This window comes from Pristiophorus japonicus, chromosome 20 (genome assembly GCF_044704955.1).
Source record: "Pristiophorus japonicus isolate sPriJap1 chromosome 20, sPriJap1.hap1, whole genome shotgun sequence".
NCBI lineage: Eukaryota > Metazoa > Chordata > Chondrichthyes > Pristiophoridae > Pristiophorus > Pristiophorus japonicus.
The window spans coordinates 67,245,193-67,269,819 of NC_091996.1; the positions used below are offsets into that span (position 1 = coordinate 67,245,193).

At 52.2% G+C, this 24,627-nt stretch overlaps 1 protein-coding gene across 50 annotated transcripts in view; it reads left to right on the plus strand.

Annotated features, from left to right (window-relative positions):
• Positions 1-24,627, plus strand: part of LOC139232545 (heat shock protein DDB_G0288861-like) — a 990,854-nt gene that overhangs the window by 50,842 nt on the left and 915,385 nt on the right. For all 50 annotated transcript variants that reach the window (XM_070862910.1, XM_070862948.1, XM_070862943.1 and 47 more), the window contains exon 2: positions 20,556-20,758. The gene's annotated coding sequence lies outside the window, so the exon portion shown is untranslated. The remainder of the gene's footprint in view (positions 1-20,555; positions 20,759-24,627) is intronic.

Genomic DNA, 24,627 nt, shown 5'->3' on the forward strand with positions numbered 1-24,627 from the left:
GAATCTTCTGGAATTTTTTGAGGATGTAACTAGCAGAGTGGACAAGGGAGAACCAGTGGATGTGGTGTATTTGGACTTTCAAAAGGCTTTTGACAAGGTCCCGCACAAGAGATTGGTGTGCAAAATCAAAGCGCATGGTATTGGGGGTAATGTACTGACATGGATAAGAGAACTGGTTGGCAGACAGGCAGCAGAGAGTCGGGATAAACGGGTCCTTTTCAGAATGGCAGGCAGGGACTAATGGAGTGCCGCAGGGCTCAGTACTGGGACCCCAGCTCTTTACAATATACATTAACGATTTGGATGAAGGAATTGAGTGTAATACCTCCAAGTTTGCAAATGACACTGAACTGGGTGGCAGTGTGAGCTGTGAGGAGGACACTAAGAGGCTGCAGTGTGACTTGGACAGGTTAGGTGAGTGGGCAAATGCATGGCAGATACTGTATAATGTGGATAAATGTGAGGTTATCCATTTTGGGGGCAAAAACACAAAGGCAGTATATTATCTGAATGGCGGCAGATTAGGAAAAGGGGAGGTGCAACGAGACCTGGGTGTCATGGTTCATCAGTCATTGAAGGTTGGCATGCAGGTACAGCAGGCGGTGAAGAAAGCAAATGGTATGTTGGCCTTCATAGCTAGGAGATTTGAGTATAGGAGCAGGGAGATCTTACTGCAGTTATATGGGGCCTTAGTGAGGCCTCACCTGGAATATTGTGTTCAGTTTTGGCCTCCTAATCTGGGGAAGGATATTCTTGCTATTGAGGGAGTGCAACGAAGGTTCACCAGACTAATTCCAGGGATGGCTGGACTGTCATATGAGGAGAGACCAGATCAACTGGGCCTTTATTCACTGGAGTTTAGAAGGATGAGAGGGGATCTCATAGAAATGTATAAGATTCTGACGGGACTGGACAGGTTAGATGTGGGAAGAATGTTCCTGATGTTGGGGAAGTCCAGAACCAGGAACCAGGGGTCGACCATTTAGGACTGAGATGAGGAGAAACCTCTTCACGCAGAGAGTTGTTCACCTGTGGAATTCTCTGCCGCAGAGAGTTGTTGATGCCAGTTCATTAGATATATTCAAGAGGGAGTTAGATTTGACCCTTACGGCTAAGGGGATCAAGGGGTATGGAGAGAAAGCAGGAAAGGTGTTCCTATGTTTCTATGTTTCTAACCAATTTCTCCCCGATGTATTTGGATTCCTAGCAGTCATTGTTCTTCCATACTCTTCAGCATCTTCCATTGAATATCTACATGCATTCTTTGCTCTTTCTCCCATTAAATTGCATCTGCCAGGTTGTCTACTCATTCATTAATCTGTCGATGTCATTCTGAAGTGTTTACACTTTGATTCAATGTTTTAAAAAACCTCCCTACTTACCTGGCTTATCAACCTAAAAATCTGCCATTTGGCGCATCTTGGCGTAAGTGTTGAGATGTGCCCGCCAAGAACCGCTCTTCTTGGTGGACTTATTGCAGGATGTGAAGGATGTTGTAAAAGCTCAATTATGCTACACATTTCAAAATCAAGTCCAATCTCAAAAGTGAGCCTCGTGAAACAACAAGGCTAAGCTGTCTGTCTGTAAGGCGCGGGCATGTTGGCATCCAGGGTCGGTGCAGCCGTGTTCAAGGCGTGCATGGACTCATTTGATTGCTGCAATTGATGTTCCATGGAACTGGCCACTCTATTCATGGAAGATGCCATCTTTGCAATGTCTTGCGACATCAACCCATTCGTGCTTAAGGTGGACTCGGCCATTCTCTCTGCAGTTGCAGATAGTGTGCATGGAAGGCCTGCCAGTACATCGCAGATTTTCTGCTGCCTCTCAAAGTTTATCCTTTTCATCAATGGTCCCTGAGGTACAGCATCTGAGTCCAGCTAAGTGGAGCTTAGAGCGGGTTGTGCCCTCCGACATAGATTCTCCACAGCTATTCCTACACCACTATCTGTTCTTGCTCAGTTGTGAAGTGTGAGTCACCAGGTGAAAATCTAATTATCTGTCTAACTGGTCTCACCAAAGTGCGAGTACCTGCGCTGGTGCATCAGTCCTGTGATGGTGGACTCTCAGAAGGAATCACCTCGTCTGATGATTCATCTTCCGTGAGATCTGCCGCACATGTGAAGGCCCTGGAAGAGAGATATGAATTCGTACTGGCAAGGTAAGAATGATGCAACTTATCATCATGCAGATGAACATAATTCACGCGCTGCTGAAATCAAGTCCACGTGACTGAGTGCTGTATGCCATGTGGGTTGCTGATATTTAATTGTGTCACCAGGCAGTTGGGAGCTCCCCATCTCTGATAGCCAGTGTCGCTGAAAGAGAACGATGGATGTGCTTGCAAAGTAAATGGGTATGAGGAGTGATGTGATGAAGTAGGCTTGGATGTAGGTGAATGTGCAACTGTACTCCACTTTCTAGCGCTTCCTGCACTGAAGCCAGGAGCGTGGAACTCCTGCTGCTGACCTCGTCGCCCACATCCAGCCACATCTCTTTGTGGCAGCAGTAGGTTTCTTCATCCCATTGCTGGGCAAGAGTATCTCTCTCCGACTGCCCCCACCAGTACATCAAGGAAAGCATTGTTAAAGTGGGGCACAACCTTTGAGCGTCCCGAGTAATGTTCCCTTAAATTTATTTTGTGTGCACGGTACTATCAAATTTACTGTGCGGCTGCTCATGCGCAGTATCTTTTCCAGCGGCAAGAACTGGTGAACGGCCTGTGCGGGACCTCCTGATCGATTCACGGCCACATGCCCGTGCATCTTGGGGGGAACGCTGGACCTGAGTCCATCTTCTGCAATTGCTGTCTGCAAAATCTCCCAACTCCATCTTTAGATTAACTCTTTACACACTTGAGTTGAAATCGCGTCATGCCGGTCCATACCACGCCCGCTGCTACGAATTCAACGCCAAACCGGGAAGTAATATTCTAATTGGGTGGCTGCGTTAAAATGCCACAGACAGACACGTTGAAACTTCTTCCGGGTTTCCCATCTGATATTGCCCCCCCACCCCCGCTCTAAACGTGCCTTCAAATTATTATCGGAGATAGTGTTTCAGGGTGACAATGGTCCATTCAACAGAGCCCTTTTTGTTACATGGCTCTTATTTATATTGGCGCTCCATGTCCTCACGGGTTCTTGACTGGCGCAATTTCTCTCCCCTTGATTACTGTTGTCAGTTCTGATCGCTGAAACACACAGGATGCATTCAAGTGTTGAAGGCAATGCAGAGAACAGTCACTGTTAGAGGTCTGAGTTAAGTGGAATGAGTGGAGAAACTTGGGCTATTCATCCTTCAATGGATGCATCTGAAAGATGATCTTATAAGATTCTAAAGAGTATTGAAAAAAAAATAATGCAAAATACGTTCCGTGGGCCCTATCCAGCTCGCCAATGGATTCAATACGGTCCGCCAATGCCTGGCTTCAAGGCCGAATGTGCACCACGTCTAACCCCGCTCCATGTAATGTCAGGAGGCAGGTCATTGTCTCCGAGGTAGCAGGGGAGTCATAGCCAAAAGCCGATGTGGACAAATCGAATCTGCCGTTCGCTGCATCAGTGTGTCGTTATCATTCCTGGAACCACAGTGAAAGGTGAGTTACTTACGGTTTGTGGGTTCAGTTTCCATTAATCTGTGAACACTTTCCAGATAAATGCATGCTAACATAAATACTTGAAATATATAAAATAACGACATTGGCAGCATGACTCAGAATTGACACAATCGAAATAATGAAAGATTGTTTACTTAGAAGCTTAAAAAAAACTTGCAGCAAATTTTTAGTCTCAACACGTCTTGAAGGAATTTTAACGATTAATTCAAAATTAATCTTGGACTTGGTTTATAAAATGCTAGTTTTTATTTATTGGTGAAAGTGGGTGAAAGGTGTCTGAATTCGGCTGGGATGCTGCCAGTCTCCCGGCGTAACTCTGGCGCAGATCAGGTTACATCGGGTCCCTGCCGTTTCTGGGAGTTTCCTCAGTAAAGAGCGGGGGAGCAATGGTGGGCAAAATACCGTATCCGACCCACCAGCTCATTCTATCTGGCTCGCTGGACAGGACAGAAAAAAATCGAAGAGCAAGTTATTATTTAAATGGAGAAAAATGGCAAAGTACTGCGGGATCTAGGGGTCCTGGTGCATGAAACACAAAAGATTAGTATGCAGGTACAGCAAATGATCAGGAAGGCCAATGGAATCTTAGCCTTTATTGCAAAGGGGATGGAGTATAAAAGCAGGGAAGTCTTGCTACAGTTATGCAGGGTATTGGTGAGGCCACACCTGGAATACTGCGTGCAGTTTTGATAAGGTGCCACACAAAAGGTTACTGCAGAAAATAAAGGTACGCGGCGTCAGAGGAAATGTATTAGCATGGATAGAGAATTGGCTGGCTAACAGAAAGCAGAGAGTCGGGATAAATGGGTCCTTTTCGGGTTGGAAATCGGTGGTGAGTAGTGTGCCACAGGGATCGGTGCTGGGACCACAACTGTTTACAATATACATAGATGACCTGGAAGAGGGGACAGAGTGTAGTGTAAAATTTGCAGATGACACAAAGATTAGTGGGAATGCGGGTTGTGTAGAGGACACAGAGAGGCTGCAAAGAGATTTAGATAGGTTAAGCGAATGGGCTAAGGTTTGTCAGATGGAATACAATGTCGGAAAATGTGAGGTCATCCACCTTGGGAAAAAAAAAACAGTAAAAGGGAATATTATTTGAATGGGGAGAAATTACAACATGCTGCGGTGCAGAGGGACCTGGGGGTCCTTGTGCATGAAACTCTTTTGAGTTTATCTGTGAAAACATAAAACATTAAACGGTGCCACCCGACCTGGGTGACACTCCAGACATTTACAAGGCCCATTTTTTTCCCCCTTTTTTGTGTTTTTTTTGTGTTTTTTCTTTTTTTTTTTTGTTTTTTTTTTGGGCACTAAAATCACAATTTTTCCCCAGTGCCCCCTATAAAAGGGAAGGGGACACTAAAAGCACCGGCAATTAAAACAAATTAACTTTAAAACGTAAAATCAAATTAAAATTTGGTTGCCGGGCGTGATGATGCACTCCAGTCCCTCCGGTGCCCACCTCTCGCGGAAGGCCGCGAGCGTACCGGTGGACACCGCGTGCTCCATCTCCAAGGACACCCTGGCCCGGATGTAAGAGCGGAAGAGAGGCAGGCAGTCAGGTTGAACGACCCCCTCGACCGCCCGCTGCCTGGACCGGCTGATGGCACCCTTGGCCGTGCCCAGGAGCAGTCCTACGAGGAGGCCTTCGGACCTACCCGCTCCCCTCCGCACAGGGTGCCCAAAGATCAGGAGAGTGGGACTGAAGTGCAGCCAGAATTTCAGGAGCAGCCCCTTCAAATAATGGAACAGGGGCTGCAACCTTGTGCACTCAATAAAAACATGGAACACGGACTCCTCCAGACCGCAGAAATTGCAGGCGGCCTGGGAGTCCGTGAACCGGCTTAAAAATTTGTTGCACGGCACTGCTCCGTGCACCACCCTCCAGGCCAAGTCCCCGATGAATAGTGGGAGGACCCCCGCGTAGAGTGCCCTCCATCGGGGACCCCCGCCTCCTCCGGACGGCAAGATGGTACGCCATGGCGTGTCCGGACGGCCGGCGAGGATGGCAAAGTTGAGGGTGTGCATGAGCAGCCCGTACAGGAAACCCCTCCGCGCGGAACTGAAAGGCACGGAGGGGATTTCCCCGAGGCGGCTCAAGTTGTGAGGCGCCGGCCCCCGAGGGAGGTTCCGGGGTTTGGCGCCGATGAGGAATTCCGTCCGGACGGGGGTCAGTTCGGACGGGATCTCCCCACGTGCTTGAGCCTCCTCGATACACCTAACGGAGTCAGGGCCCAGAGCTGTTTTTAGCGACTCGATGGCATCGGCCGCGCGGCGGACGTTGGCAGAATTTAGGCGCCGCGCCAGCGTGACTGGCGCCATCCAGCCCGCTCCTCCGCCATCGAGCAGGTCCCTGACCCTGGTCACCTCACCAGCCACAGCCCTCTCTTCCGACCGCCACATGAAGCCTCGGCCGTGGAGGTACGGATTCCCGAGCAGCGGCTCCTGCAGGACGGCCGCCACTCCAGCCGGCGGAGAGCTGCGCTTGGTGGAGACTTTGTTCCAGACCCTGATGAGTTCCCTGTAAAAGACAGGCAGCTCCCGGAGGGCGGTCCTGGCACCCCCCAAGTTCACAAACAGGAGCTGCGTGTCATAATTGAGGTCGAGCTGCTGGCGGAAGAAATACCTCGCCAGAGCACACCACCTAGGAGGGGGCTCGACGTAAAGGTATCTCTGCAGGGTCTGAAGACGGAAAGTCGCGAGCTGGGCGCTGACGCACACCAACGACTGACCGCCCTCCTCAAGCGGGAGACTCAAGACCGCGACAGAGACCCAGTGCTTCCTGTTGTTCCAGAAGAAGTCCACCAGCTTCTTCTGTATCTTGGCGACAAACGCAGGGGGAGGGGTCAAAGTGACCAGCCGGTACCACAGCATTGCGGCCACCAGCTGGTTTATGACTAGCGCTCGACCCCTGTAGGACAGCACTCGGAGCAGTCCTGTCCAGCGCCCTAGGCGAGCGGCGACCTTGGCCTCCAGCTCCTGCCAGTTCGCCGGCCAGGCTTCCTCGTCGGGGCTAAGGTAGACTCCCAGATAGAGGAGATGGGTCGTGCTCCAGGCAAAAGGCCTGAGCTCCTCCGGCAGGGAGTCCACCCGCCACTGACCCACCAGGAGTCCGGAACATTTCTCCCAGTTGATCCTGGCGGAGGACGCGGCCGAGTAAATCTCCTGGCACTCACGCATCCTCCGCAGGTCAGCGGGATCCTCTACCGCGAGGAGCACGTCATCGGCGTAAGCCGAGAGGACGACCTCCACGCCCGGCCCTTGCAGAGCCAGTCCCGTCAACCTCGTCCGCAAGAGGCGCAGGAAAGGCTCCACGCAAACGGCGTATAACTGGCCGGACATGGGGCATCCCTGGCGCACCCCTCTCCTAAAGCGAAGGGGCGCCGTCAAGGACCCGTTAACCTTAATCAGACACTCCGCGGCGGCGTACAAAAGTCGGATCCGGGCGACGAAATGCGTCCCGAACCCGAAAGCGCGCAGAGTTCCGAGCAGATAGTCGTGATCCACCCTGTCGAACGCCTTCTCTTGGTCGAGGGATAGGAAGGCGACCGACAGACCAGCCTCCTGGGAACAATGGATGAGGTCCCGGACCAGATGGATGTTATCGTGGATTGTCCGGCCCGGGACCGTGTATGACTGGTCGGGGTGGATCATGTGGTCCAGCACGGCACCAAGGCGAGCAGACATCGCCCTGGCGAAGATTTTGTAGTCCGTGCTGAGGAGGGAGACCGGGCGCCAGTTCTTAAGGAGGCGGAGATCGCCCTTCTTAGGCAGCAGGACGATGACTGCCCTGCGCCAAGAGAGGGGCATCTCCCCGGTCGCCAGACTTTCCCCCAGGACCCGCGCGTAGTCGCTCCCCAGGACGTCCCAGAACGCCCTGTGGAACTCCACGGTCAGCCCGTCCAGCCCCGGGGATTTTCCCCTCGAGAGCCGGGCGAGGGCACCGGTCAGCTCCGCCAGGCTTAGCGGAGCTTCCAGATTTTCGGCGCCCTCCGGGCCGACCTTCGGCAGGTCCTCCCACAAAACTCTACGCGCTTCCTCGCTGGACGGATCCGGAGAGAACAGAGCCCCGTAATATTCACGGACCCTGTTGTTGACGCCCTCCGGATCCGAGACGAGAGAGCCGTCGTCGGCCAGCAGCGTCAAGAGCTGCTTACGGACACTCTGCCTTTTTTCCAGCGAGTAGAAGAAGGGGGAGCCGCGGTCCAGATCCCGCAGGAACCGGATCCGCGACCTCACGAACGCGCCTCGGGACCCGACGAGCTGCAGGTCCTTCAGCGCGGCCTTCTTCGCTTCGTACACCGTCCGCAGGGCCGGGTCCTGGACGACTTGACCGAGACGGGCTTCCAGGTCGAGCACCTCTTTTTCTAGGCGCCCGACTCTGGCCGCCCGCCTCTTGGTCGACCCCCTCGCGTACTCTTGACAGAAGACGCGGACGTGAGCCTTGCCCACGTCCCACCATAGCCTCAAGGAGGGGAAGCCCCCCTGCTTCCTTCTCCAGTCGGACCAGAATCGACGGAACGAGTCCTGGAACCGCACGTCCTCCAGCAGCCGGTTGTTAAAGTGCCAGTACGCGGACCCCGTCCTCGCGCGGAGCGAAGCGAGCTCCGCCCACACCAGGTGGTGGTCCGAACACGGCACCGGCCGCATGGAGGCCGCCGGGACGCAGGAAACGTACGCCCGAGACACGTAAAGGCGGTCGACTCTAGACCATCCAACTCCAGGCCTCACCCAAGTAAAGGCGCTGGAGTCGGGGTGGAGATTTCGCCAGACGTCCACCAAGTCGAAGGACCCGACCAGGTCCCTCAACTTCTCCATCGCCGTCATGCACTGCGGGGCACCGGAGCGGTCCCTCGCCTCGAGGGTGCAGTTAAAATCCCCCCCGAGGACAATGCAGTCGCCGACGTCGACGGAGCCAAGAAGAGCGGACACCTCTTCAAAGAAGCGCGTTTGCTGCGGGCCGGGATGAGGGGCGTACACGTTCACGAGATGGAGCGGCACGTCCCCCAGGCGAACCGTTACGTGCAGCAAGCGGCCTGGCACGGGCTCCTCGACCCCCAAGATCTCCGGCTGAAAATGCGGGCCCAGCAAGATGGCCACCCCACTAGAAATGGCGGTGAGGTGGCTCATGCGGACCTCTCCTTGCCATTCCAGGAGCCACGTGGCTTCGTCTCCCGGAACGGTGTGGGTTTCTTGCAGGAAGCACACCGCATATTTCCCCTCCCGCAGGAGCGAAAAATTGTCAAATCTACGGCGTGCCCCTCTGCCGCCGTTGATGTTGAGGCTGGCTATGGTTATCTTCATGGCAAAAGCATAGTGCAACCTCTACCTTAACCTATTGTGGGGGAGGGAGCGGAGTCTTTTGTTGAACTCCGCTCCCTCCGCAGCCCAGCGAGGAGTCCCTCGAGCTCGCGCAGCTCAAGGTGCTGCTCCTTTGTCAAGGGCCCGCCCGCGGCCAAGGTTTTAACGGCGGCGCGGACGGACCCCTTGATCAGCTCCGGCTCGGACCATTTTTCCAGGGCCAGTCGGGCTTGGTCGCGGCGACCCCGGCTCTGGGCCAAAAAGTCCCGGAGTTCCTTTGCAGGAACGAGGAGGGCCTCAGCGGCGGCCGCGAGCAGATCCACCGCCTCCCTGGCGGTGGTCTCTAGGTCTTCACCCGCGTCCCCCACCGAGTCCCCGTCCTCCTCCGGGAGGTGGCCGCCAGCAGCCGGCCCATCGACCGCACAAGGTACGGCAAATGAACCGGCCGCTCCAACCGGCCCTGGCACTGCCCCGATCCCACCCCCAGGATCGTCGGCAGAGGAGTCCCCACTGGGCTCTTTTAAAAATGGTGCTGGGTCGGGAAATGACAGCGGAAGGGGTTCCCCCTCCGCCCCAGGAACCGGAGAACAAGGAGAGACCCGGCCATAGGAAATCCCCAGGCCCTCCAAGTGCTCCAGCTCCAAAGTAAGGGGCGAGGGTGGGTGTTCCTCCCCCTCCCCGCTGCCACCCCCCGGCCCAGCATCTACAGTGTCATAGTTATTTGTTTCATTCTCTGCCGGGTCGAGCGACTCCCGGGGGAAGTTGGATAATAGCCGGGCGGGCTCAGGTTCGGCCTTTTCGGCCCCGCCCGCCTCGGTCCCCGGGACGCTCGACCCGGCGGCTACGCATTCTTCCACTGGCCCCACGCCCCCCACGACAGGCAGATCTTCCACGCCCTCCCCAGGAGGCAGCGGCTGGGCAGCCTCGACTGCCTCACCCTCCCCGGGGAAAGACTCCTCGCGCCTGCAGCGCAATTTGGGGGCGCTGGTGGGGGACGCGGGACACGCGGCGGGCACCGCCTCCTCCGCGGAGGGATGTTGTTCCCCCTCCGCCTCATTGGGGCGGTGCCTCTTTTTGTTCCTGGGGGCGCGCGGAGTCAGGGAGACCTCCATGTCTGCCGAGGCCTCCCGCTCCGCCCCCCCCTTTTCCTTTTCTTGCCCGCGCCTGGGCCCCTCTGTGGTATTATTCAAGGGCCCGGGCACGGGCTCGGGGCACCCCGCGCTCGCCGGTGACTGGGTTGGGCTGAGCGCGGTGGTCAAACTTTCCGGCGCACCGAGGGGACCCGCCTCTAGATGTTTCTCCTTCTTCCGCGCCTTCTTTCCGCTCGGACGCTCTCCCTCCCCCCCGCCGGAGGCCCTGAAAACAAAGGCCTCCGACGATGCCCGCGCACCCATGGCTCCCGGCACGCGGACGCAACTAGGGGGAGGGGTGGCGGCAGCGCCAGCCTTGGCCGCCTTCGGTGGTTTGGCGGCCTTGGAGGCGGGGCAGTTCTTGCGAACATGCCCCACCTCCCTGCAGGCATGGCACCGCACGCCGTCCGACGTCCAGAAGACGCGGTAGGCAGTCCCCTCGTGCACCACATTAAAGCTCCCCTCCGTCGTCTCCTCCCGCGCCAGCCGGACAAAGAGCTGGCGGCGGAAGGAGAACACGTGGCGCAGGCTGCTCTCCCTGAGGCCGAGCGGTATGGGGTTGATCCCCGACCTTACCTCCCCCAGTTGGTGTAGGTGAGGGAGGAGGAGCTCAGCGGGAACAAAGGGCGGGACGTTTGAAATGATGACCCTCTGCGCGGTGGCCTCGAGAGGGTCCACCGGCAGGAACGTCCCGCCCACCGTGAGCCCCTTTTCAAGGGCCAGGGACACCGCCCGCTCCGACCCCAGGAAGAACACGGCCTTCCCAGACATCTTGGAGGCTGCGACAATGGCCGAGGGGCCGACTACCCCAGCCATCGCCCGCACGCACTCCTCGATGCTCATTGTGGGGTGAGTGTAGCTCTTGACCCCGTGTTTTTTTGTTATTAGTCTGAAAGGTGGCAGGGCAGCGGCTGGCGCAGGAGGTGCCGTGGATGTGGACACCGCCTGCGCATACGACCTTGCTGGCCCTGCCACCGGCGTGGATGGGGTCGCCATCACGGGGTCCCTTTAAGGGCTACACCCACCCCAAAGTCACAGGCCTTAATGGTCTTTATTAGGCCTCTTGTAGATTGACTGAGCAGAGGAGCCCTTAACGAGGCACCTCTCCCCTCGTTGACAATTGGGGAGAGGCCTTGCTCCCTCTGCTCAGTTGTCTTAATTGGTTTTGTTTTTTTTTGTAAATTTGGAAGGAAGAGGCCTCAGAGAGAGAGGGGAGAAACAGAGTAGCAGAGAAAGAGAGAGGGGGGTGGGAAGGGGGGGGGGACTGCGAGGGCAGGTCTCCCCTCGCAGCTGTGGGTGGGTGCACTCCCCAGATGGCAAAACACAAAAGTCTTTGGGGTGGTCTTCAGGTGGGGGGAGAAGATGTCTTCACCTGGGGTAGCTGGAGCCACCAGGCACTCCTAACGATCTTTAATTGGGTGTTTAAGAAAAACAACAATCTTCAGCCTGGTAGCTCCAGCTATCCCAGGCTAGGCAAATGGGGGGGGTGGGGGGGGTTCCAATTGTGGGGGGGGGCCCAGTTGTAAGCACAGCCCCCACGCACACTACCACACACACACACACACCCCCCGCGATGTTCCGGCCCTCAGTGGTCTTCTTTCCTCCCCCCACCGATACAACAAAGTCTTTTTGGGGAAATGCACCCACACCCACCTGTAGAAATGTAGAGTCTCCCTCCTTCCACACTGGATGGTTGTTGTTGGTCTTTCCCCCTCTCTCCAACTCCTTGCAGAAATGATAAAAGTTGATAAAGTTTTCTGCTTCCTCCTCCTCTCCCTCTGGATAAAGTGGTGTTGAAGCCCCTTCCTTCCTTCTGTTCCTGGGCTGGTCTCAGGGCTCTCCAGGCAGGAGCTCAAGTTGCAAGCTGCTTCTCTCACTGCTCACAGTTCCTACTGAGCAGGACACGCCTCTACTGCTTCACGATTGGTCCCTTGTGCTTGAATGACAGAAGGATAGTTTGCAGGTGAAGCAGGTATCAGGAAGGCGAATGGAATGTTGGCCTTCATTGCGAGAGGGATGGTGTACAAAAGCAGGGAGGTCCTGTTGCAACTGTATAAGGTATTGGTGAGGGCGCACCTGGAGTACTGCGTGCAGTTTTGGTCACCTTACTTAAGGAAGGATATACTAGCTTTGGAGGGGGTACAGAGACGATTCACTAGGCTGATTCCGGAGATGAGGGTGTTACCTTATGACGATAGATTGAGTAGATTGGGTCTTTACTCATTGGAGTTCAGATGGATGAGGGGTGATCTTATAGAAACATTTAAAATAATGAAAGGGATAGACAAGATAAAGGCAGAGAGGTTGTTTCCACTGGTCAGGGAGACTAGAACTAGGGGGCACAGCCTCAAAATACGGGGGAGCCAATTTAAAACCAAGTTGAGAAGGTATTTCTTCTCCCAGAGGGTTGTGAATCTGTGGAATTCTCTGCCCAAGAAAGCAGTTGAGGATAGCTCATTGAATGTATTCAAATCACAGATAGATAGATTTTTAACCAATAAGGGAATTAAGGGTTACGGGGAGTGGGCCGGTAAGTGGAGCTGAGTCCACGGCCAGATCAGCCATGATCTTGTTGCATGGCGGAGTAGGCTCGAGGGGCTAGATGGCCTACTCCTGTTCCTAATTCTTATGTTCTTATGTTATGTTACCATATTTAAGAAAGGATTTACTTGCTTTGGAGACAGTTCAGCGAAGGTTCACTAGGTTGATTCCGGAGATGAGGGGGTTGACTTGTGAGGAACGGTTGAGTAGGTTGGGCCTCTACTCATTAGAATTTAGAAGAATGAGAGGTGATCTTATCGAAATGTATAAGATTATGAGGGGGCTTGACAAGGTGGAAGCAGGGAAGACGTTTCCACTGATAGGGGAGACTAGAGCTTGAGGGCATAATCTTAGAATAAGATGCTGCCCATTTAAAACTGAGATGAGGAGGAATTTATTTTCTCAGAGGGTTGTAAATCTGTGGAATTGGCTGCCTCAGAGAGCTGTGGAAGCTGGGTCATTGAATAAATTTAAGAGATGGACAGTTTCTTAACCAATAAGGGTTTATGAGGAGCAGGCAGGGAAGTGAACGTGAGTCCATGATCGGATCAGCCATGATCGTATTAAATGGCGGAGCAGGCTCGAGGGGTCATATGGCCTACTCCTGCTCCGATTTCTTATGATCTTATGTTCTTAAATAAAATGCGAGCCGGAGTCATGGCTGCGGGATTTGTTGTACAGTAATACAAAAGCAAAATGCTGGTAAGGTAGCATCTGTGGAGAGAGAAACAGTTAACGTTTCAGGTCGATGTCCCTTTGTCAGAACTGGAAAATGTTAGAGATGTAACAGATTTTTAAGCAAGTGTAGCGGCAGGGAAAGTGGGTGGGGGGGAGGAAAGAACAAAAGGGAAGACCTGTGATAGGATGGAAGGCAGGAGAGATTAAGAGACAAAAGGATGATAGTGCAAGGCAAAAGGAGATGGTAATGGGACAAGTTAAGAAACAAAAGATGAGTCTAAATGAGGTGTAAATGGAAATGGCAGAATCATCAACAGCTGCCACGGGGGGAAAAAAATTGGGGCAGAGGTTATGGTCTGAAATTGTTGAACTCGATGTTGAGTCCAGAAATCTCAACGAACGATGATGTGCTGTTCCTTGAGTTTATGTTGAGCTTTGTTGGAACAGTGTAAGAAGATGTGGAAGGGGAGATCAGAGTGGGAGTGGAGCGGAGAATTAAAGTGACAAGCGACCTGAAGCTCGGGGTCACGCTTACGGACTGAATGGAGGAGTTCCGCAAAACACTCATCCAATCTGCGTTTGGTCTCCCTAATGTAGAGGAGACTGCATAGTGAGCAGCGAATACAGTATACTAAATTGAGAGTACAAGTAAATTGCTATTTCACCTGGAAGGACTATTGGGGGCCTTGGACAATGAGAAGGGAGGAGGTAAAAGCAAGATGTTGCATCTCCTGCGATTGTACGGGAAGGTACCGTGGGAAAGGGAGGGGTGCTGGGGGTGGTTGAGGAATGGACCATTTCTGGGGATAGCCTATTGAAAAACATTTACTATAAGCCCACTGACTCCCACAGCTACCTGGACTGCACTTTCTGCCACCCCGCTTTCAATTTCTCCGTTTCCGTCGCATCTGTTCTGACGATGCCACCTTCCATGCTTCCGATATGTCTTTCAAACGAGATTTCCCCTCTACCGTATTGTCATGGCCCTCGACTGTCTGTTCTATTTCCCGCATTTCTGCTCTCACCCCTTCCCCTCCCTCCCCATGATCACGAGAGGGCTCCCCTTGTCCTCACCTTTCACCCCACCAGCTGTCACGCTCAACGGATCATCCTCCGCCATTACTGCCATCTCCAACGTGATCCCACCACCAAACACATCTTCCCCTCCCCTTTCAGCATTCCGAAGGGACCGCTCCCTCTGCGACACACTGGTCCACTCCTTAATCACCCCCTGCACCTTCTCCCCTTCCCATGGCCCATCCGAAAGCAATAGCTGGGAGGCTCAGCCGATTTTAACGGCTGGGGCTCATTAATGTGCCTCTTGCCAAAATAGCCGGGAAGTTGGTGGGAAGTGGCTGCCCTGCCATTAAAATTGGGAGATCTTCTGTGGGGCTCAGAGGAGTACTCCTGGAGTGTAAGGAAACTAAAAACATTTTTAAAAAATTACCTTGCTCAGCCTCTTCTAGCCTTGGCTGCTGTTTCCAGCAGATTTGGCCGGGTGGAAAAGCCAGCACTGCTCCCCCGCTCAGGCCTCGGGGTAAAATAGCAGATCGAACCTTGATAACATCATTGGAGCCCAATCTGTATATTTAACGTGCGCCCCGCCGGCTTGCCTACATTGGGGTGGGAAAGGAATAGATAAGACCTTTGCTTCCATTGTAACTGCCTCCCCACCTGCTTTGTGCCAGGCAGGGAATTAAAATCAACCTCTGTCTTTTTATCTCTGAAGTTCATGCCTCATTGAAATAGACACATAACCAGATCTGCTTTCTCTGCGCATCATTGTTCATTTTCAGTGGTGTCTAGATAGATAAAAGTAGGATCATGACATTAGTCAGTGTGTAATAATGATTTGATGCCAGCGCTGCCATTTCTGACCTCGCTGCTCCAGCTAATGCCCTCTTTTAAACCTGCACATGTGTTCACCAATGGAAGGATACTCTGCCAGCGCTATTTAAAGAGATCATCAACTGCTTTCAGGTTAGGTGCTGATTGATTTCTACTGGCTCTTGCTGAGGCTTGTAGAAGTGTTTAGTGGTTCATTACCTTATTTGAAGTTGCTGAAGTCTCCAGGGAATGCTGTGGCTGGTTACTTCAAGGCTTCTGCTTGGACCAGTTGCTCCCAAACATGGGTTCAGTCGTTTATATCCCCCTTGGCCTCCTGCAGCATGACAGGGAGAATGCTCAGAGGCAGCACAGAGAAGGACAAGCTGCTCAAAAATCGAGGGGGAGAAGGGCTCTCAGTAGGCGGCCATCTCCATCCAGGATCTTCAGGGCGCAATTCTCCTACCTCAACCTCAGCAAGGAACAATGTATGCGATGTCTCTGCTTCACTAAGGATGTGCTCACTGAAATCTGCCACTTGTTGCAGGCAGAACTGCAGCCTCAGAGTAGGGCGAGGATGGCAGTGGCTATGAAGGTGAGCGTGGCCATGCATTTTTATACGTCGCGCTCCTTGCAGGCTGGAGCAGGTGATAATTCCAACATCTCCCAGTTTGCTGTGCACAGTTGTATAAGGAAGATCACTGAGGCTCTGTATGCAAAGAGGAGTGAATACATTTCATTCTCTCTTGCTAGAGAGAAGCAGGCGGAGCGAGTACGCAGCTTTGGCAGGATAGCAGGCGTCCCCACGGTGCAGGGTGCCATTGGCTGCACACACTTCGCTTTACGGGTGCCGAATGTGAATTTGGAGATGTACCATAACCAGAAGGGATTCCACTCCCTCCATGTCCAGTTGGTGTGCGACCATATTCAGCGCATCATTCAAGTCAATGCTGTCAGCAGTCATGATGTACCATTCACATTTGAGCCACCAGGTCAAACCAGAGAGTGGCTGGGTTGACAAGGTCCACTGACCACCTGACTCATGACTTCAGTGCGCAATCCAAGCACATGTAAGCAGCATGCATATAATGAAAGCCATGCTGCCACATGGAATGTGATCAAACAGACTATTGGGGTGCTTCTGCTGCCTGGACCGCTCTGGAAGAGCCCTGCAGTACTCGGCTGAACATGTCTCAAGATTTGTCATCGTCTGCTGCATGCTGAACCACTTCACCATCATGAGGGTAGAGCCCTTGTCAACAGGTATACAGCGAAGAGCTGAGGAGGAGGAAGTGAGGAGGCAACCAACCCTGTCTGGCCAGGCTGTCCATGATCGACTCATCCTACTGCAGCACCACTGAACGCAACCCCAATTCCCCATTCACCAACACTCCCACACTTTATCTTTCCCTCTGTTCTGACCACCAGAACATCCTCTTTACTACAATACTACAATAAAAGCCACCACAAACTAAACCAAATTAATAAATCAAACCATCCAGTATTACATTACAAAGTCAACTTATCACCCTTGTGCATTCCCTTAGTGCCTGTCTTCCATGTGCCTTTGCCTATCCTAGTACTCCTACACATTGCTACCCTAGTGGCTGCAGCATGGCTGGTGGACGGTTGCTGACCTTCAGTTGGGGAGACTGCAGATGGCATTGGAGGACAAGCTCGAACAGCTCTGGGCCCAGAAGGCCTGGCTTTGGAGTGCACCATCTGTGCATGGCAGCAGCAGTTCCAACTGGCAGGCTGATAGGCTAAAACAAGGGCACTGGCAAACTGGCACTGATGGGAGGACGAATGCTGCCAATTCTGAGAGATGGCAGCAGGTTTCTGCTACACAGAGCCACTGCCACTCCCCCGGGGATGGCGCCTCAGCAATCCTAGTAATCATTGGAGGACATATTGCTGGACTGCTGTGACACCTGCAAGCCCCTTTCAACAGTGGTGATGGCAGCAAGCTGAGCTTGCATGACAGAAGTCTGAGATTCAACGCAACATCCAGGCATTGGACGGCTTCTGCTTGTGCTGCAATGGAAGCTGGGACATCAGCTACCAGATGCTGCATCATGGAGTTAATGGAGTTGGCCATCATTTCCATGCTGGTCAGGATGGGCTCCAAGCTCTGCGCAAAGCCCTGTGCTAAGTTGGTGCCGAAATCTTCCATCCTACTTATCATTGCACGCAGGTTTCCTGGTAGGCCTGCCAATGCACCAAACATTTAATTGTGCCTACCCATCAGCCGCCTTCTGAAGCCTACCCCATCGATTTGCTCATTTGAGTCTTCTGCAGCAAAACTCGTGTGCGACTTTGCCTTCCAGGGAGCTGACACTTGCGACACCCTTGTCCCCTGCTCCGGCTGCAGGGCACTTGTGCCCAGTGTCTCACCACATGTGGATCCCGTGTCTATGATATCCTTTAAAGTACGAGGAATGTCAATATCATAGCTGCTGGTTGCGAGTGTGAAATCGAGTGACAGGGCTGTGTTTTCAGCATCACTACCTTCTTGCTCTTCCACCATTGGCTGGCCAGGTTGCATTTCTTGGCCATCTGAGAGGAGAAAGGAACTTCTTCCCTTCCCCTCCCCTTTCAGCATTTCGAAGGGACTGCTTCCTCCATGACACCCTGGTCCACTCTTTAATCACCCCCAATACCCCCTCTCCTTGCCACGGCACCTTCCCATGCAAGTGAAGATGCATCATCTGCCTTTTTACCTCCTTCCTTCCCACTGTCCAGGGTCCCAAACACTCCTTCCAGGTGAAACTTGTATTTACTTGTATTTCTCTCAATTTAGTATACTGTATTCGCTGCTCACGATGTGGTCTCCTCTACATTGGGGAGAACACAGATTGGGTGACTGCTTTGCGGACCACCTCTGTTCAGTCCGTAAGCATGATCTCGAGCCTCCGGTCGCTTGTCACTTTAATTCTCTACTCCCACTCTGATCTCTCCGTCCTTGGCCTCTTACCCTGTTCCAACGGAGCTCAATGCAAGCTCGAGGAGCAACACCTTATCTTTCGTTTAGGCACTTTACAGCCTTTTGGACTCAACATCGAATTCAACAATTTCAGACCATAGCATCTAATTCTCCCCCCGCCCCCCCTTCCCCATGGTAACTGTTGATGATTCTGCCATTTCCATTTACATCTCATCTAGACTCATCTTTTGTTTTTTAACTTGCTCCATTACCATCTCCTTTTGCCCTACACCATCATCCCTTTTGTCTCTTAACCTCTCCTGCCTTCCATCCTATAACAGACCTTCCCTTTTGTTCTTTCCTCCCCTCCCTCCTTTCTCTGCCCCTACACTTGCTTAAAAATCTATTACATCTCTAACTTTGTCATGGACCTGAAACATTACCTCTGTTTCTCTCTCCACAGGTGCTGCCTGACCTGCTGAGTATTTCCAGCATTTTCTGTTTTTATTAGGTTCTACTTAGCATTTTTGGGCCCAAGTTTCAGTCTCAGTTGCTCCTGATTTTTTGGAGCAACTGGTGTAGAACGGAGTATCTTAGAAATTCAAATTCTCGGCATTTAGTTTGCTCCAGTTCTAGTCAGTTAGAACAGTTTCACTTTGGAACAGAATTTTTTTTTCAAAAGGGGGCGTGTCCGGCCACTTACGCCTGTTTTCAAAGTTTCGGCAGTGAAAACTTACTCCAAACTAACTTAGAATGGAGTAAGTGAAGATTTTTGTACGCTGGAAAAAACCTTGTCTACACTTTAGAAAATCAGGCGTAGGTTACAAATCAGGCGTAGGGAATGCGGGGGGGGGGGGGGGGGGGGCGGTTTAAAGGGAAGTTTACAAACATTAAACACTTCAGTTTTACTAATAAAGAGCCATCAATAATAAATGATAAAAATATCAATAAATCAACCAATAAATCAATCAAAAAAAATTAATAAGAAATAATTTTTCAAAAAAAAATCAATAAATAAAACATTTTCTACTTACCGACTGCAGCACCGGGAGCCCTCCAACAGCGTGCTGGGATGCCCCCCCAGTGTGTCTCTGTCAGTGTCTCTATCTCTGTGTCTGTCTGTTTGTGTCTCTCACTCTCTGTCTGTCAGTGTCTGTTTCTGACAGCAAGGGGAGGGGGGTAGAGGGAGAGAGGGGGGGGGGGCAGGGGGAGGGGAGGGACGGAGGCGAAGGGGGAGGGATGGGGGGAGGGGGGGAGAGAGGGAGAGGAGGGGGGAGAGGAGGGGGGTAGGGAAGGGGAAGGGGAGGGGAAAGGAGAAGGCGGGGGGGGGGAGGCTGAACGGGCCTGGCCCAAGACTTCGGGCAGGGCCCGTCCCCAGCACCAGATTTTCAGGTAGGTGGCATGGGTCGGGTCGGGAGTGCGGGTCGAGTCGGGGGGAGCGCGGGTCGGGGTCGGGGGTGAGAGGATGGAGGTCGGGTTGGTTCGGGTAGGGGAGGGGAGGGAGGGAGTGCGGATCAGTTGTGTCAGGGGCGGGGGGAGGGAGGTCAGGTTGGGTCGGGTCCGGTCCGGGGCGGGATGGGGGGGGGGTGTCGGGAGCGGAGGTCGGTTCGGTTCGGTTCGGGAGGGAGAGGGAGGTTAGGTCGGGTGGGGGGCGGGAGCGCGGGTCGGGTCCAGTCTGGGCGGTCGGGTCGGGTCCGGGGTGGGGGGGGGAAGCGGGAGTCGGGTCGGGAGGAAGCAGGAGCTGGGCGTGTGACGTAGCCTTATGCACGCAGCCCCAGTGAGGCCATTGGGCCAGGGCTAGGGGCTGTGTGCTTCGGGCCCCTCCCACACAGTTTTGGGCGCCTGGAGCTACTGCACATGCGCGCCCACTGTAGCACGCATGTGCAGAGGTCCCGGCACTGTTTTCAGCGCAGGGACCTGGCTCCGCCCCCTGCAGCTCGTACTGCGCCGTGCCCGGCTCAAGAGGACCAGCAGGGAGCCGGAGAATCTGGAAGTTTTTTTTAGGCGCACTTTGTGGCGCGAAAAACGGGCGTCCAGGAGAACGGCGCAGCCCGAAACTTGGGCCCATTGTATTTATGTCTCAGCTTCATCTGATTCACAATATTTTTGATTCAATTTATAGTGTAGTTTTCTTCTTGCTCAGAATGTCCTCCCCAGTCACTTCCAGCATCTGCTCCAGCCAGAATGCACCTCCCCTTTAGGCTGGCTTTAAGTAGTGCGGGTTAGCTTTAAGTGGTGCTAGCCTCGCAAGATCTTGGGGCCCCTGCTGAGGCAAGCAGCTACTCAACGCATTCAGAGCTGGCCTGCATGCTACAATCATTTAAATTAGCAGGCAGCACGGACGCGGGTTAATTTCAAGCACGATCCCTACACCCGTTTTTGGGCCTTGTCCAATTTCTGGGCCAATATCTTCAAATTCTATAATACACTTTTAAAATTTGAAATGCTACATGTCTGGTTTTAATTTTCCCTTTAACCTTTCTTTTAATAACAGTATTGATTGATGATCCTCTTTTATTCAATTTTGATCTAGCTTGGTCAGAACCTGAGAATGTTACAGCTCATGTATCACCAACATCTGCTCCATTGGAAATAATCATCAAAGAAGTTCCTGTTTCAACTTTGGCCTCCAGTTCGACTTCAAAGTTGAAATCTCTATCAATTTCATCTCTAGCTCCTTCTGTGTTCTTATCTCAAAATACTACTGCTAGATCAGTGATCATAATCAATAAGAAGGTGAGTGGTTCAGATCACAAAACATATACAAAGTGTCATTGAAATGTCAAAGCTCAGGCATATGTGTAATCACCTTACTTTGGTGTACATAAAATGCACTATCCAATTAGTGGGGTTGATTTTGAATGTCTGCCTGACGTTAACGGGGCGGTAATAACCTCCAAAATGGGGTCAGTAGCATTACTACCCTGATAATCATCATCATCATCATAGGCAGTCCCTTGAAATCGAGGAAGACTTGCTTCCACTCTAAAAGTGAGTTCTTGGGTGACTGAACAGTCCAATATGGAAATTACAGTCTCTTGTCACACTTCCTGTTCTTGTTTTCTGCATGCTCTTGGCGACGAGACTCTAGGTGCTCAACGCCTTCCCGGATGCACTTCCTCCATTTAGGGCGGTCTTTGGCCAGGGACCCCAGGTGTCGGTGGGAATGTTGCATTTTATCAAGGAGGCTTTGAGGATGTCCTTGAAATGTTTCCTCTGCCCACCTGGGGCTCGCTTGCCATGTAGGAGTTCTGCATAGAGCACTTGCTTTGGGAGTCTCGTGTCAGGCATGCGAACAATGTGGCTCGCCGAACAATGTGGCTCGCCCAACGATGCTGGTCGACTGGTCAGTGCTTCGATGCTGGGGATGTTGGCCTGATCGAGGATGCTAACATTGGTGCATCTGTCCTCTTGGGATTTGCAGGATCTTGTGGAGACGTCGTTGGTGGTATTTCTCCAGCGATTTGGGGTGTCTACTATATATGGTCCACCCTGATAATGCCGGCGATATGGCTATCTCCATTTTAAAAGGGGCCGACCACCGGGTGTCTAAAATTAGGCCTCTTTTCCACAGTAAAAATGATAAGCTATTTCCCCTTGCCAATGTAGCTATTGTCACTTCCCTGATACATAGAAACATAGAAAATAGGTGCAGGAGAAGGCCATTCGGCCCTTCGAACCTGCACCGCCATTCAATGAGTTCATGGCTGAACATGCAACTTCAGTACCCCATTCCTGCTTTTTCGCCATACCCCTTGATCCCCCTAGTAGTAAGGACGACATCTAACTCCCCCCTGAATACACTTAGTGAACTGGCCTCAACAACTCTCTGTGGCGGAGAACTCCACAGGCTCACCACTCCCTGGGTGAAGAAGCCTCCCCCCATCTCGGTCCCAAATGGCCCACCCCCCATCCCTAGACCGTGACCCCTGGCTCTGGACCTCCCCAACATTAATAAGAACATAAGAACATAAGAATTAGGAACAGGAGTAGGCCATCTAGCCCCTCGAGCCTGCTCCGCCACTCAACTAGATCACAGCTAATCTGGCCGTGGACTCAGCTCCACTTACCCGCCCGCTCCCCATAACCCTTAATTCCCTTATTGGTTAAAAATCTATCTATCTGTGATTTGAATATATTCAATGAGCTAGCCTCAACTGCTTCCTTGGGCAGAGAATTCCACAGATTCACAACCCTCTGGGAGAAGAAATTCCTTCTCAACTCAGTTTTAAATTGGCTCCCCCGTATTTTGAGGCTGTGCCCCCTAGTTCTAGTCTCCCGACCAGTGGAAACAACCTCTCTGCCTCTATCCTGTCTATCCCCTTCATTATTTTAAATGTTTCTATAAGATCACCCCTCATCCTTCTGAACTCCAACGAGTAAAGACCCAGTCTACTCAATCTATCACCATAAGGTAACCCTCTCATCTCCGGAATCAGCCTAGTGAATCGTCTCTGTACCCCTTCCAAAGCTAGTATATCCTTCCTTAAGTAAGGTGACCAAAACTGCACGCAGTACTCCAGGTGCGGCCTCACCAATACCCTGTACAGTTGCAGCAGGACCTCCCTGCTTGTACTCCATCCCTCTCGCAATGAAGGCCAACATTCCATTCGCCTTCCTGATTACCTGCTGCACCTGCAAACTAACTTTTTGGAATTCATGCACAAGGAGGGGAGCAGGTAGGTCCGAAGGCCTCCTCGTAGGACTGCTCCTGGGCACGGCCAAGGGTGCCATCAGCCGGTCCAGGCAGCGGGCGGTCGAGGGGGTCGTTCAACCTGACTGCCTGCCTCTCTTCCGCTCTTACATCCGGTCCAGGGTGTCCTTGGAGATGGAGCACGCGGTGTCCACCGGTACGCTCGCGGCCTTCCGCGAGAGGTGGGCACCGGAGGGACTGGAGTGCATCATCACGCCCGGCAACCAAATTTTAATTTGATTTTACGTTTTAAAGTTAATTTGTTTTAATTGCCGGTGCTTTTAGTGTCCCCCTTCCCTTTTATAGGGGGCACTGGGGAAAAATTGTGATTTTAGTGCCCAAAAAAAAAAGAAAAAAAAAAGAAAAAAACACAAAAAAAAACACAAAAAAGGGGGAAAAAAAAAAAAATGGGCCTTGTAAATGTCTGGAGTGTCACCCAGGTCGGGTGGCACCGTTTAATGTTTTATGTTTTCACAGATAAACTCAAAAGAGTTTCATGCACAAGGAGGGGAGCAGGTAGGTCCGAAGGCCTCCTCGTAGGACTGCTCCTGGGCACGGCCAAGGGTGCCATCAGCCGGTCCAGGCAGCGGGCGGTCGAGGGGGTCGTTCAACCTGACTGCCTGCCTCTCTTCCGCTCTTACATCCGGTCCAGGGTGTCCTTGGAGATGGAGCACGCGGTGTTCACCGGTACGCTCGCGGCCTTCCGCGAGAGGTGGGCACCGGAGGGACTGGAGTGCATCATCACGCCCGGCAACCAAATTTTAATTTGATTTTACGTTTTTAAGTTTAATTTGTTTTAATTGCCGGTGCTTTTAGTGTCCCCCTTCCCTTTTATAGGGGGCACCGGAAAAAATTTGATTTTAGCGCCCCAAAAAAAACCAAAAAAAAGAAAAAAAAGGGGCCTTGTAAATGTCTGCTGTGTCATCCAGGGCGGGTGGCACGGTTTAATGTTTTATGTTTTGCAGATAAACTCTAAAAGAGTTTCATGCACAAGGACCATTAGCCGGTCCAGGCAGCGGGCGGTCGAGGGGGTCGTTCAACCTGACTGCCTGCCTCTCTTCCGCTCTTACATCCGGTCCAGGGTGTCCTTGGAGATGGAGCACGTGGTGTCCACCGGTACGCTCGCGGCCTTCCGCGAGAGGTGGGCACAGGAGGGACTGGAGTGCATCATCATGCCCGGCAACCAAATTTTAATTTGATTTTACGTTTTAAAGTTTAATTTGTTTTAATTGCCGGTGCTTTTAGTGTCCCCCTCCCCTTTTATAGGGGGCACTGGAAAAAATTTGATTTTAGCGCCCCAAAAAAAAAAACAAAAAAAAAAGGAAAAAAAAAAAAGGGCCTTGAAAATGTCTGCTGTGTCACCCAGGCGGGTGGCACGGTTTAATGTTTGTTTATTTTCAGGTAAACTCAAAAGAGTTTCATGCACAAGGACCCCCAGGTCCTTCTGCACTGCAGCATGTTGTAATTTCTCCCCATTCAAATAATATTCCCTTTTACTGTTTTTTTTCCAAGGTGGATGACCTCACATTTTCCAACATTGTATTCCATCTGCCAAACCTTAGCCCATTCGCTTAACCTATCTAAATCTCTTTGCAGCCTTTTTGTGTCCTCTACACAACCCGCATTCCCACTAATCTTTGTGCCATCTGCAAATTTTGTTACACTACACTCTGTCCCCTCTCCCAGGTCATCTATTTATATTGTAAACAGTTGTGGTCCCAGCATCAAACCACTAACCACCGATTTCCAACCCGAAAAGGACCCTTTTATCCCGACTCTCTGCTTTCTGTTAGCCAGCCAATTCTCGATCCATGCGAATACATTTCCTCTGACTCCGCGTACCTTTACATGCGTGCATGGCAGATTGCCTTTTGTGGATTTCCTGGGATTGCTTGAAAGGACGGGGTGATAA